Consider the following 10,538-nt stretch of genomic DNA (forward strand, 5'->3'; position numbering starts at 1 on the left):
GTGATGAATTATGTGCAACAAAGGACCATGCATGCCAGATGGCACTTGAATAAGCTTTCCACAGTGATAGAAAAGTAAACAAAAAAAAAACACAACAATGTTATAATAAATATCATTTTTAGCTTCTGTGGTCATGTTTTTGCAATCTAAACACTACAAGACTGTTGTACAGTTGAAGCAAGGATAAAATACCAACTCTAATGACAACACAGCTGCTTTAATTAGTTCCACCCCAGATGGGACTTGAACCCACAATCCCTGGCTTAGGAGGCCAGTGCCTTATCCATTAGGCTACTGGGGCTTACTGACTTTTTCATTCAAGACTGATAGGTTTTTAATAGTCAATTATTTATTTTTGAGAAAAAGTGAAGCTGTTTACTGTGTTCTTTGCATTACCAAGTCCAGCATGAAATATGCTGGTACTATCCAGAGCTGCCAGTATGGATTATCATGCTCTATTTCAAAAAATCAATTTGATGCAACTGCTTTACCTACAGTATGTTAATCTTTTCCATTGTTGTTTTGTTGGCTGACTGAAGGAAGATATGCAGTGCATTTGAACCAAAGCAGATGTGTGCTGACAACTTAAATTCACAATCATGTTTGTGTTTTTTCTTTCTTTCTTTCTTTCTTTCTTTCTTTCTTTCTTTCTTTCTTTCTTTCTTTCTTTCTTCCATCCTTTGTAATATCATATTAAATATTAAGGTAGAAGATTATAATCAATGACTAATGACATAAGAAAAAGGAAAAAAACTGTAAACAAAACTGCTTCAGGTGAGACTTGAATTCACAACCTTGACATTGCTCAACAGATACTGTCTTATAAGAACCATGCGCTGTCCAATTGCACCACTGGAGCACTTTACAGCATAAAACAGTTATGCTAGATGTGGATTTTATTCAATACAATCAGTACAGTCATAAGAATTTAAAAAGAAAATCATTTTTGGTGATGAATGATGAGCAACAAAGGATCATGCATGCCAGATGGCACTTGAATAAGCTTTCCACAGTGATAGAAAAGTAACAAAAAAACCACAACAATGTTATAATAAATGTCATTTTTAGCTTCTGTGGTCATGTTTTTGCAATCTAAACACTACAAGACTGTTGTACAGTTGAAGCAAGGATAAAATATCAACTCTAATGACAACACAGCTGCTTTAATGAGTTCCACCCCAGATGGGACTTGAACCCACAATTCTCGGCTTAGGAGGCCAGTGCCTTATCCATTAGGCTACTGGGGCTTACTGACTTTCTGTTTCAAGACTGATAGGTTTTTAATAGTCAATTATTTATTTTTGAGAAAAAGTGAAGCTGTTTACTGTGTTCTTTGCATTACCAAGTCCAGCATGAAATGTGCTGGTACTATCCAGAGCTGCCAGTATGGATTATCATGCTCTATTGCAAAAAATCAATTTGATGCAACTGCTTTACCTACAGTATGTTAATCTTTTCCATTATTGTTTTGTTGGCTGACTGAAGGAAGATATGCAGTGCATTTGAACCAAAGCAGATGTGTGCTGACAACTTAAATTCACAATCATGTTTGTGTTTTTTCTTTTTCTTTTTCTTTCTTTCTTTCTTTCTTTCTTTCTTTCTTTCTTTCTTTCTTTCTTTCTTTCTTTCTTTCTTTCTTTCTTTCTTTCTTCCATCCTTTGTAATATCATATTAAATATTAAGGCAGAAGATTATAATTAATGACTAATGACATAAGAAAAAGGAAAAAAACTGTAAACAAAACTGCTCCAGGTGAGGCTTGAATTCACAACCTTGATATTGCTCAACAGATACTGTCTTATAAGTACCATGCTCTGACCAATTGCACCACTGGAGCACTTTGCAGCATAAAACAGTTATGCTAGATGTGGATTTTATTCAATACAATCAGTACAGTCATAAGAATTTAAAAAGAAAATCATTTTTGGTGATGAATTATGTGCAACAAAGGACCATGCATGCCAGATGGCACTTGAATAAGCTTTCCACAGTGATAGAAAAGTAAACAAAAAAAAACACAACAATGTTATAATAAATATCATTTTTAGCTTCTGTGGTCATGTTTTTGCAATCTAAACACTACAAGACTGTTGTACAGTTGAAGCAAGGATAAAATACCAACTCTAATGACAACACAGCTGCTTTAATTAGTTCCACCCCAGATGGGACTTGAACCCACAATCCCTGTTTTAGGAGGCCAGTGCCTTATCCATTAGGCTACTGGGGCTTACTGACTTTTTCATTCAAGACTGATAGGTTTTTAATAGTCAATTATTTATTTTTGAGAAAAAGTGAAGCTGTTTACTGTGTTCTTTGCATTACCAAGTCCAGCATGAAATATGCTGGTACTATCCAGAGCTGCCAGTATGGATTATCATGCTCTATTGCAAAAAATCAATTTGATGCAACTGCTTTACCTACAGTATGTTAATCTTTTCCATTGTTGTTTTGTTGGCTGACTGAAGGAAGATATGCAGTGCATTTGAACCAAAGCAGATGTGTGCTGACAACTTAAATTCACAATCATGTTTGTGTTTTTTCTTTCTTTCTTTCTTTCTTTCTTTCTTTCTTTCTTTCTTTCTTTCTTTCTTTCTTTCTTTCTTTCTTTCTTCCATCCTTTGTAATATCATATTAAATATTAAGGTAGAAGATTATAATCAATGACTAATGACATAAGAAAAAGGAAAAAAACTGTAAACAAAACTGCTTCAGGTGAGACTTGAATTCACAACCTTGACATTGCTCAACAGATACTGTCTTATAAGTACCATGCGCTGTCCAATTGCACCACTGGAGCACTTTACAGCATAAAACAGTTATGCTAGATGTGGATTTTATTCAATATAATCAGTACAGTCATAAGAATTTAAAAAGAAAATAATTTTTGGTGATGAATGATGAGCAACAAAGGATCATGCAGGCCAGATGGCACTTGAATAAGCTTTCCACAGTGATAGAAAAGTAACAAAAAAAACACAACAATGTTATAATAAATGTCATTTTTAGCTTCTGTGGTCATGTTTTTGCAATCTAAACACTACAAGACTGTTGTACAGTTGAAGCAAGGATAAAATATCAACTCTAATGACAACACAGCTGCTTTAATGAGTTCCACCCCAGATGGGACTTGAACCCACAATTCTCGGTTTAGGAGGCCAGTGCCTTATCCATTAGGCTACTGGGGCTTACTGACTTTCTCATTCAAGACTGATAGGTTTTTAATAGTCAATTATTTATTTTTGAGAAAAAGTGAAGCTGTTTACTGTGTTCTTTGCATTACCAAGTCCAGCATGAAATGTGCTGGTACTATCCAGAGCTGCCAGTATGGATTATCATGCTCTATTGCAAAAAATCAATTTGATGCAACTGCTTTACCTACAGTATGTTAATCTTTTCCATTATTGTTTTGTTGGCTGACTGAAGGAAGATATGCAGTGCATTTGAACCAAAGCAGATGTGTGCTGACAACTTAAATTCACAATCATGTTTGTGTTTTTTCTTTTTCTTTTTCTTTCTTTCTTTCTTTCTTTCTTTCTTTCTTTCTTTCTTTCTTTCTTTCTTTCTTTCTTTCTTTCTTTCTTTCTTCCATCCTTTGTAATATCATATTAAATATTAAGGCAGAAGATTATAATTAATGACTAATGACATAAGAAAAAGGAAAAAAACTGTAAACAAAACTGCTCCAGGTGAGGCTTGAATTCACAACCTTGATATTGCTCAACAGATACTGTCTTATAAGTACCATGCTCTGACCAATTGCACCACTGGAGCACTTTGCAGCATAAAACAGTTATGCTAGATGTGGATTTTATTCAATACAATCAGTACAGTCATAAGAATTTAAAAAGAAAATCATTTTTGGTGATGAATTATGTGCAACAAAGGACCATGCATGCCAGATGGCACTTGAATAAGCTTTCCACAGTGATAGAAAAGTAAACAAAAAAAAAACACAACAATGTTATAATAAATATCATTTTTAGCTTCTGTGGTCATGTTTTTGCAATCTAAACACTACAAGACTGTTGTACAGTTGAAGCAAGGATAAAATACCAACTCTAATGACAACACAGCTGCTTTAATTAGTTCCACCCCAGATGGGACTTGAACCCACAATCCCTGGCTTAGGAGGCCAGTGCCTTATCCATTAGGCTACTGGGGCTTACTGACTTTTTCATTCAAGACTGATAGGTTTTTAATAGTCAATTATTTATTTTTGAGAAAAAGTGAAGCTGTTTACTGTGTTCTTTGCATTACCAAGTCCAGCATGAAATATGCTGGTACTATCCAGAGCTGCCAGTATGGATTATCATGCTCTATTTCAAAAAATCAATTTGATGCAACTGCTTTACCTACAGTATGTTAATCTTTTCCATTGTTGTTTTGTTGGCTGACTGAAGGAAGATATGCAGTGCATTTGAACCAAAGCAGATGTGTGCTGACAACTTAAATTCACAATCATGTTTGTGTTTTTTCTTTCTTTCTTTCTTTCTTTCTTTCTTTCTTTCTTTCTTTCTTTCTTTCTTTCTTTCTTTCTTTCTTTCTTTCTTTCTTTCTTTCTTTCTTCCATCCTTTGTAATATCATATTAAATATTAAGGTAGAAGATTATAATCAATGACTAATGACATAAGAAAAAGGAAAAAAACTGTAAACAAAACTGCTTCAGGTGAGACTTGAATTCACAACCTTGACATTGCTCAACAGATACTGTCTTATAAGAACCATGCGCTGTCCAATTGCACCACTGGAGCACTTTACAGCATAAAACAGTTATGCTAGATGTGGATTTTATTCAATACAATCAGTACAGTCATAAGAATTTAAAAAGAAAATCATTTTTGGTGATGAATGATGAGCAACAAAGGATCATGCATGCCAGATGGCACTTGAATAAGCTTTCCACAGTGATAGAAAAGTAACAAAAAAACCACAACAATGTTATAATAAATGTCATTTTTAGCTTCTGTGGTCATGTTTTTGCAATCTAAACACTACAAGACTGTTGTACAGTTGAAGCAAGGATAAAATATCAACTCTAATGACAACACAGCTGCTTTAATGAGTTCCACCCCAGATGGGACTTGAACCCACAATTCTCGGCTTAGGAGGCCAGTGCCTTATCCATTAGGCTACTGGGGCTTACTGACTTTCTGTTTCAAGACTGATAGGTTTTTAATAGTCAATTATTTATTTTTGAGAAAAAGTGAAGCTGTTTACTGTGTTCTTTGCATTACCAAGTCCAGCATGAAATGTGCTGGTACTATCCAGAGCTGCCAGTATGGATTATCATGCTCTATTGCAAAAAATCAATTTGATGCAACTGCTTTACCTACAGTATGTTAATCTTTTCCATTATTGTTTTGTTGGCTGACTGAAGGAAGATATGCAGTGCATTTGAACCAAAGCAGATGTGTGCTGACAACTTAAATTCACAATCATGTTTGTGTTTTTTCTTTTTCTTTTTCTTTCTTTCTTTCTTTCTTTCTTTCTTTCTTTCTTTCTTTCTTTCTTTCTTTCTTTCTTTCTTCCATCCTTTGTAATATCATATTAAATATTAAGGCAGAAGATTATAATTAATGACTAATGACATAAGAAAAAGGAAAAAAACTGTAAACAAAACTGCTCCAGGTGAGGCTTGAATTCACAACCTTGATATTGCTCAACAGATACTGTCTTATAAGTACCATGCTCTGACCAATTGCACCACTGGAGCACTTTGCAGCATAAAACAGTTATGCTAGATGTGGATTTTATTCAATACAATCAGTACAGTCATAAGAATTTAAAAAGAAAATCATTTTTGGTGATGAATTATGTGCAACAAAGGACCATGCATGCCAGATGGCACTTGAATAAGCTTTCCACAGTGATAGAAAAGTAAACAAAAAAACACACAACAATGTTATAATAAATATCATTTTTAGCTTCTGTGGTCATGTTTTTGCAATCTAAACACTACAAGACTGTTGTACAGTTGAAGCAAGGATAAAATACCAACTCTAATGACAACACAGCTGCTTTAATTAGTTCCACCCCAGATGGGACTTGAACCCACAATCCCTGTTTTAGGAGGCCAGTGCCTTATCCATTAGGCTACTGGGGCTTACTGACTTTTTCATTCAAGACTGATAGGTTTTTAATAGTCAATTATTTATTTTTGAGAAAAGTGAAGCTGTTTACTGTGTTCTTTGCATTACCAAGTCCAGCATGAAATATGCTGGTACTATCCAGAGCTGCCAGTATGGATTATCATGCTCTATTGCAAAAAATCAATTTGATGCAACTGCTTTACCTACAGTATGTTAATCTTTTCCATTGTTGTTTTGTTGGCTGACTGAAGGAAGATATGCAGTGCATTTGAACCAAAGCAGATGTGTGCTGACAACTTAAATTCACAATCATGTTTGTGTTTTTTCTTTCTTTCTTTCTTTCTTTCTTTCTTTCTTTCTTTCTTTCTTTCTTTCTTTCTTTCTTTCTTTCTTTCTTTCTTTCTTTCTTTCTTTCTTTCTTCCATCCTTTGTAATATCATATTAAATATTAAGGTAGAAGATTATAATCAATGACTAATGACATAAGAAAAAGGAAAAAAACTGTAAACAAAACTGCTTCAGGTGAGACTTGAATTCACAACCTTGACATTGCTCAACAGATTCTGTCTTATAAGTACCATGCGCTGTCCAATTGCACCACTGGAGCACTTTACAGCATAAAACAGTTATGCTAGATGTGGATTTTATTCAATATAATCAGTACAGTCATAAGAATTTAAAAAGAAAATCATTTTTGGTGATGAATGATGAGCAACAAAGGATCATGCAGGCCAGATGGCACTTGAATAAGCTTTCCACAGTGATAGAAAAGTAACAAAAAAACCACAACAATGTTATAATAAATGTCATTTTTAGCTTCTGTGGTCATGTTTTTGCAATCTAAACACTACAAGACTGTTGTACAGTTGAAGCAAGGAAAAAATATCAACTCTAATGACAACACAGCTGCTTTAATGAGTTCCACCCCAGATGGGACTTGAACCCACAATTCTCGGTTTAGGAGGCCAGTGCCTTATCCATTAGGCTACTGGGGCTTACTGACTTTCTCATTCAAGACTGATAGGTTTTTAATAGTCAATTATTTATTTTTGAGAAAAAGTGAAGCTGTTTACTGTGTTCTTTGCATTACCAAGTCCAGCATGAAATGTGCTGGTACTATCCAGAGCTGCCAGTATGGATTATCATGCTCTATTGCAAAAAATCAATTTGATGCAACTGCTTTACCTACAGTATGTTAATCTTTTCCATTATTGTTTTGTTGGCTGATTGAAGGAAGATATGCAGTGCATTTGAACCAAAGCAGATGTGTGCTGACAACTTAAATTCACAATCATGTTTGTGTTTTTTCTTTTTCTTTTTCTTTCTTTCTTTCTTTCTTTCTTTCTTTCTTTCTTTCTTTCTTTCTTTCTTTCTTTCTTTCTTTCTTTCTTTCTTTCTTTCTTTCTTCCATCCTTTGTAATATCATATTAAATATTAAGGCAGAAGATTATAATTAATGACTAATGACATAAGAAAAAGGAAAAAAACTGTAAACAAAACTGCTCCAGGTGAGGCTTGAATTCACAACCTTGATATTGCTCAACAGATACTGTCTTATAAGTACCACGCTCTGACCAATTGCACCACTGGAGCACTTTGCAGCATAAAACAGTTATGCTAGATGTGGATTTTATTCAATACAATCAGTACAGTCATAAGAATTTAAAAAGAAAATCATTTTTGGTGATGAATGATGAGCAACAAAGGATCGTGCATGCCAGATGGCACTTGAATAAGCTTTCCACAGTGATAGAAAAGTAAAAAAAAAAACCACAACAATGTTATAATAAATGTCATTTTTAGCTTCTGTGGTCATGTTTTTGCAATCTAAACACTACAAGACTGTTGTACAGTTTAAGCAAGGATAAAATATCAACTCTAGTGATGACACAGCTGCTTTAATGAGTTCCACCCCAGATAGGACTTGAACCCACAATCCCTGTTTTAGGAGGCCAGTGCCTTATCCATTAGGCCACTGGTGCTTACTGACTTTCTTAGTCAAGACTGATAGGTTATTAATAGTCAATTATTTATTTTTGAGAAAAAGTGAAGCTGTTTACTGTGTTCTTTGCATTACCAAGTCCAGCAAGAAATGTGCTGGTACTATCCAGAGCTGTCAGTATGGATTATCATGCTATATTGCAAAAAATCTATTTGATGCAACTGCTTTACCAACAGTGTGTTAATCTTTTCAATTGCTGTTTTGTTGGCTGACTGAAGGAAGATATGCAGTGCATTTGAACCAAAGCAGATGTGTGCTGACAACTTAAATTCACAATCATAATTGTGTTTTTTCTTTCTTTCTTTCTTTCTTTCTTTCTTTCTTTCTTTCTTTCTTTCTTTCTTTCTTTCTTTCTTTCTTTCTTTCTTTCTTTCTTTCTTTCTTTCTTTCTTTCTTTCTTTCTTTCTTTTTTTCTTTCTTTCTTTCTTTCTTTCTTTCTTTCTTTCTTTCTTTCTTCCATCTTTTGTAATATCATATTAAATATTAAGGTAGAAGATTATAATCAATGACTAATGACATAAGAAAAAGGAAAAAAACTGTAAACAAAACTGCTCCAGGTGAGGCTTGAATTCACAACCTTGATATTGCTCAACAGATACTGTCTTATAAGTACCACGCTCTGACCGTTTGCACGGAGCACTTTGCAGCATAAAACAGTTATGCTAGATGTGGATTTTATTCAATACAATCAGTACAGTCATAAGAATTTAAAAAGAAAATCATTTTTGGTGATGAATGATGAGCAACAAAGGATCATGCATGCCAGATGGCACTTGAATAAGCTTTCCACAGTGATAGAAAAGTAAAAAAAAAACCACAACAATGTTATAATAAATGTCATTTTTAGCTTCTGTGGTCATGTTTTTGCAATCTAAACACTACAAGACTGTTGTACAGTTGAAGCAAGGATAAAATATCAACTCTAATGACAACACAGCTGCTTTAATGAGTTCTACCCCAGATGGGACTTGAACCCACAATCCCTGGCTTAGCAGGCCAGTGCCTTATCCATTAAGCCACTGGGGGTTACTGACTTTCTCACTCAAGACTGATAGGTTTTTAATAGTCAATTATTTATTTTTGAGAAAAAGTGAAGCTGTTTAATGTGTCCTTTGCATTACCAAGTCCTGCAAGAAATGTGCTGGTACTATCCAGAGCTGTCAGTATGGATTATCATGCTATATTGCAAAAATTCTATTTGATGCAACTGCTTTACCAACAGTGTGCTAATCTTTTCAATTGCTGTTTTGTTGGCTGACTGAAGGAAGATATGCAGTGCATTTGAACCAAAGCAGATGTGTGCTGACAACTTAAATTCACAATCATATTTGTGTTTTTTCTTTCTTTCTTTCTTTCTTTCTTTCTTTCTTTCTTTCTTTCTTTCTTTCTTTCTTTCTTCCATCCTTTGTAATATCATATTAAATATTAAGGTAGAAGATTATAATCAATAACTAATGACATAAGAAAAAGGAAAAAAACTGTAAACAAAACTGCTTCAGGTGAGACTTGAATTCACAACCTTGATATTGCTCAACATATACTGTCTTATAAGTACCAAGCTTTTACTAATTGCACCACTGGAGCACTTTGCAGCATAAAACAGTTATGCTAGATGTGGATTTTATTCAATACAATCAGTACAGTCATAAGAATTTAAAAAGAAAATCATTTTTGGTGATGAATGATGAGCAACAAAGGATCATGCATGCCAGATGGCACTTGAATAAGCTTTCCACAGTGATAGAAAAGTAAAAAAAAACCCACAACAATGTTATAATAAATGTCATTTTTAGCTTCTGTGGTCATGTTTTTGCAATCTAAACACTACAAGACTGTTGTACAGTTGAAGCAAGGATAAAATATCAACTCTAGTGATGACACAGCTGCTTTAATGAGTTCCACCCCAGATGGGACTTGAACCCACAATCGATGGCTTAGGAGGCCAGTTCCTTATCCATTAGGCCACTGGGGCTTACTGACTTTCTTATTCAAGACTGATAGGTTTTTAATAGTCAATTATTTATTTTTGAGAAAAAGTGAAGCTGTTTACTGTGTTCTTTGCATTACCAAGTCCAGCATGAAATGTGCTGGTACTATCCAGAGCTGCCAGTATGGATTATCATGCTCTATTGCAAAAAATCAATTTGATGCAACTGCTTTACCTACAGTATGTTAATATTTTCCATTATTGTTTTGTTGGCTGACTGAAGGAAGATATGCAGTGCATTTGAACCAAAGCAGATGTGTGCTGACAACTTAAATTCACAATCATGTTTGTGTTTTTTCTTTCTTTCTTTCTTTCTTTCTTTCTTTCTTTCTTTCTTTCTTTCTTTCTTTCTTTCTTTCTTTCTTTCTTTCTTTCTTTCTTTCTTCCATCCTTTGTAATATCATATTAAATATTAAGGTAGAAGATTATAATCAATGACTAATGACATAAGAAAAAGGA

General features: G+C 34.1%; 5 non-coding genes across 5 annotated transcripts; all 5 read right to left on the reverse strand.

The window, feature by feature from the left end:
• Nucleotides 1–228: 228 nt before the first annotated feature.
• Nucleotides 229–301, reverse strand: TRNAR-CCU (transfer RNA arginine (anticodon CCU)). Its single transcript has one exon. It is a non-coding gene; the product is annotated as a tRNA-Arg (tRNA).
• An 873-nt stretch (nt 302–1,174) lies between these two features.
• Nucleotides 1,175–1,247, reverse strand: TRNAR-CCU (transfer RNA arginine (anticodon CCU)). The gene has a single exon. It is a non-coding gene; the product is annotated as a tRNA-Arg (tRNA).
• A 2,842-nt stretch (nt 1,248–4,089) lies between these two features.
• On the reverse strand, nt 4,090–4,162 carry TRNAR-CCU (transfer RNA arginine (anticodon CCU)). The gene has a single exon. It is a non-coding gene; the product is annotated as a tRNA-Arg (tRNA).
• A 905-nt stretch (nt 4,163–5,067) lies between these two features.
• Nucleotides 5,068–5,140, reverse strand: TRNAR-CCU (transfer RNA arginine (anticodon CCU)). Its single transcript has one exon. It is a non-coding gene; the product is annotated as a tRNA-Arg (tRNA).
• A 3,905-nt stretch (nt 5,141–9,045) lies between these two features.
• TRNAS-GCU (transfer RNA serine (anticodon GCU)) lies at nt 9,046–9,119 on the reverse strand. The gene has a single exon. It is a non-coding gene; the product is annotated as a tRNA-Ser (tRNA).
• Between the last annotated feature and the right edge of the window lie 1,419 nt (nt 9,120–10,538).

The sequence above is a fragment of the Pseudophryne corroboree genome, unplaced genomic scaffold, assembly GCF_028390025.1.
Source record: "Pseudophryne corroboree isolate aPseCor3 unplaced genomic scaffold, aPseCor3.hap2 scaffold_129, whole genome shotgun sequence".
NCBI lineage: Eukaryota > Metazoa > Chordata > Amphibia > Anura > Myobatrachidae > Pseudophryne > Pseudophryne corroboree.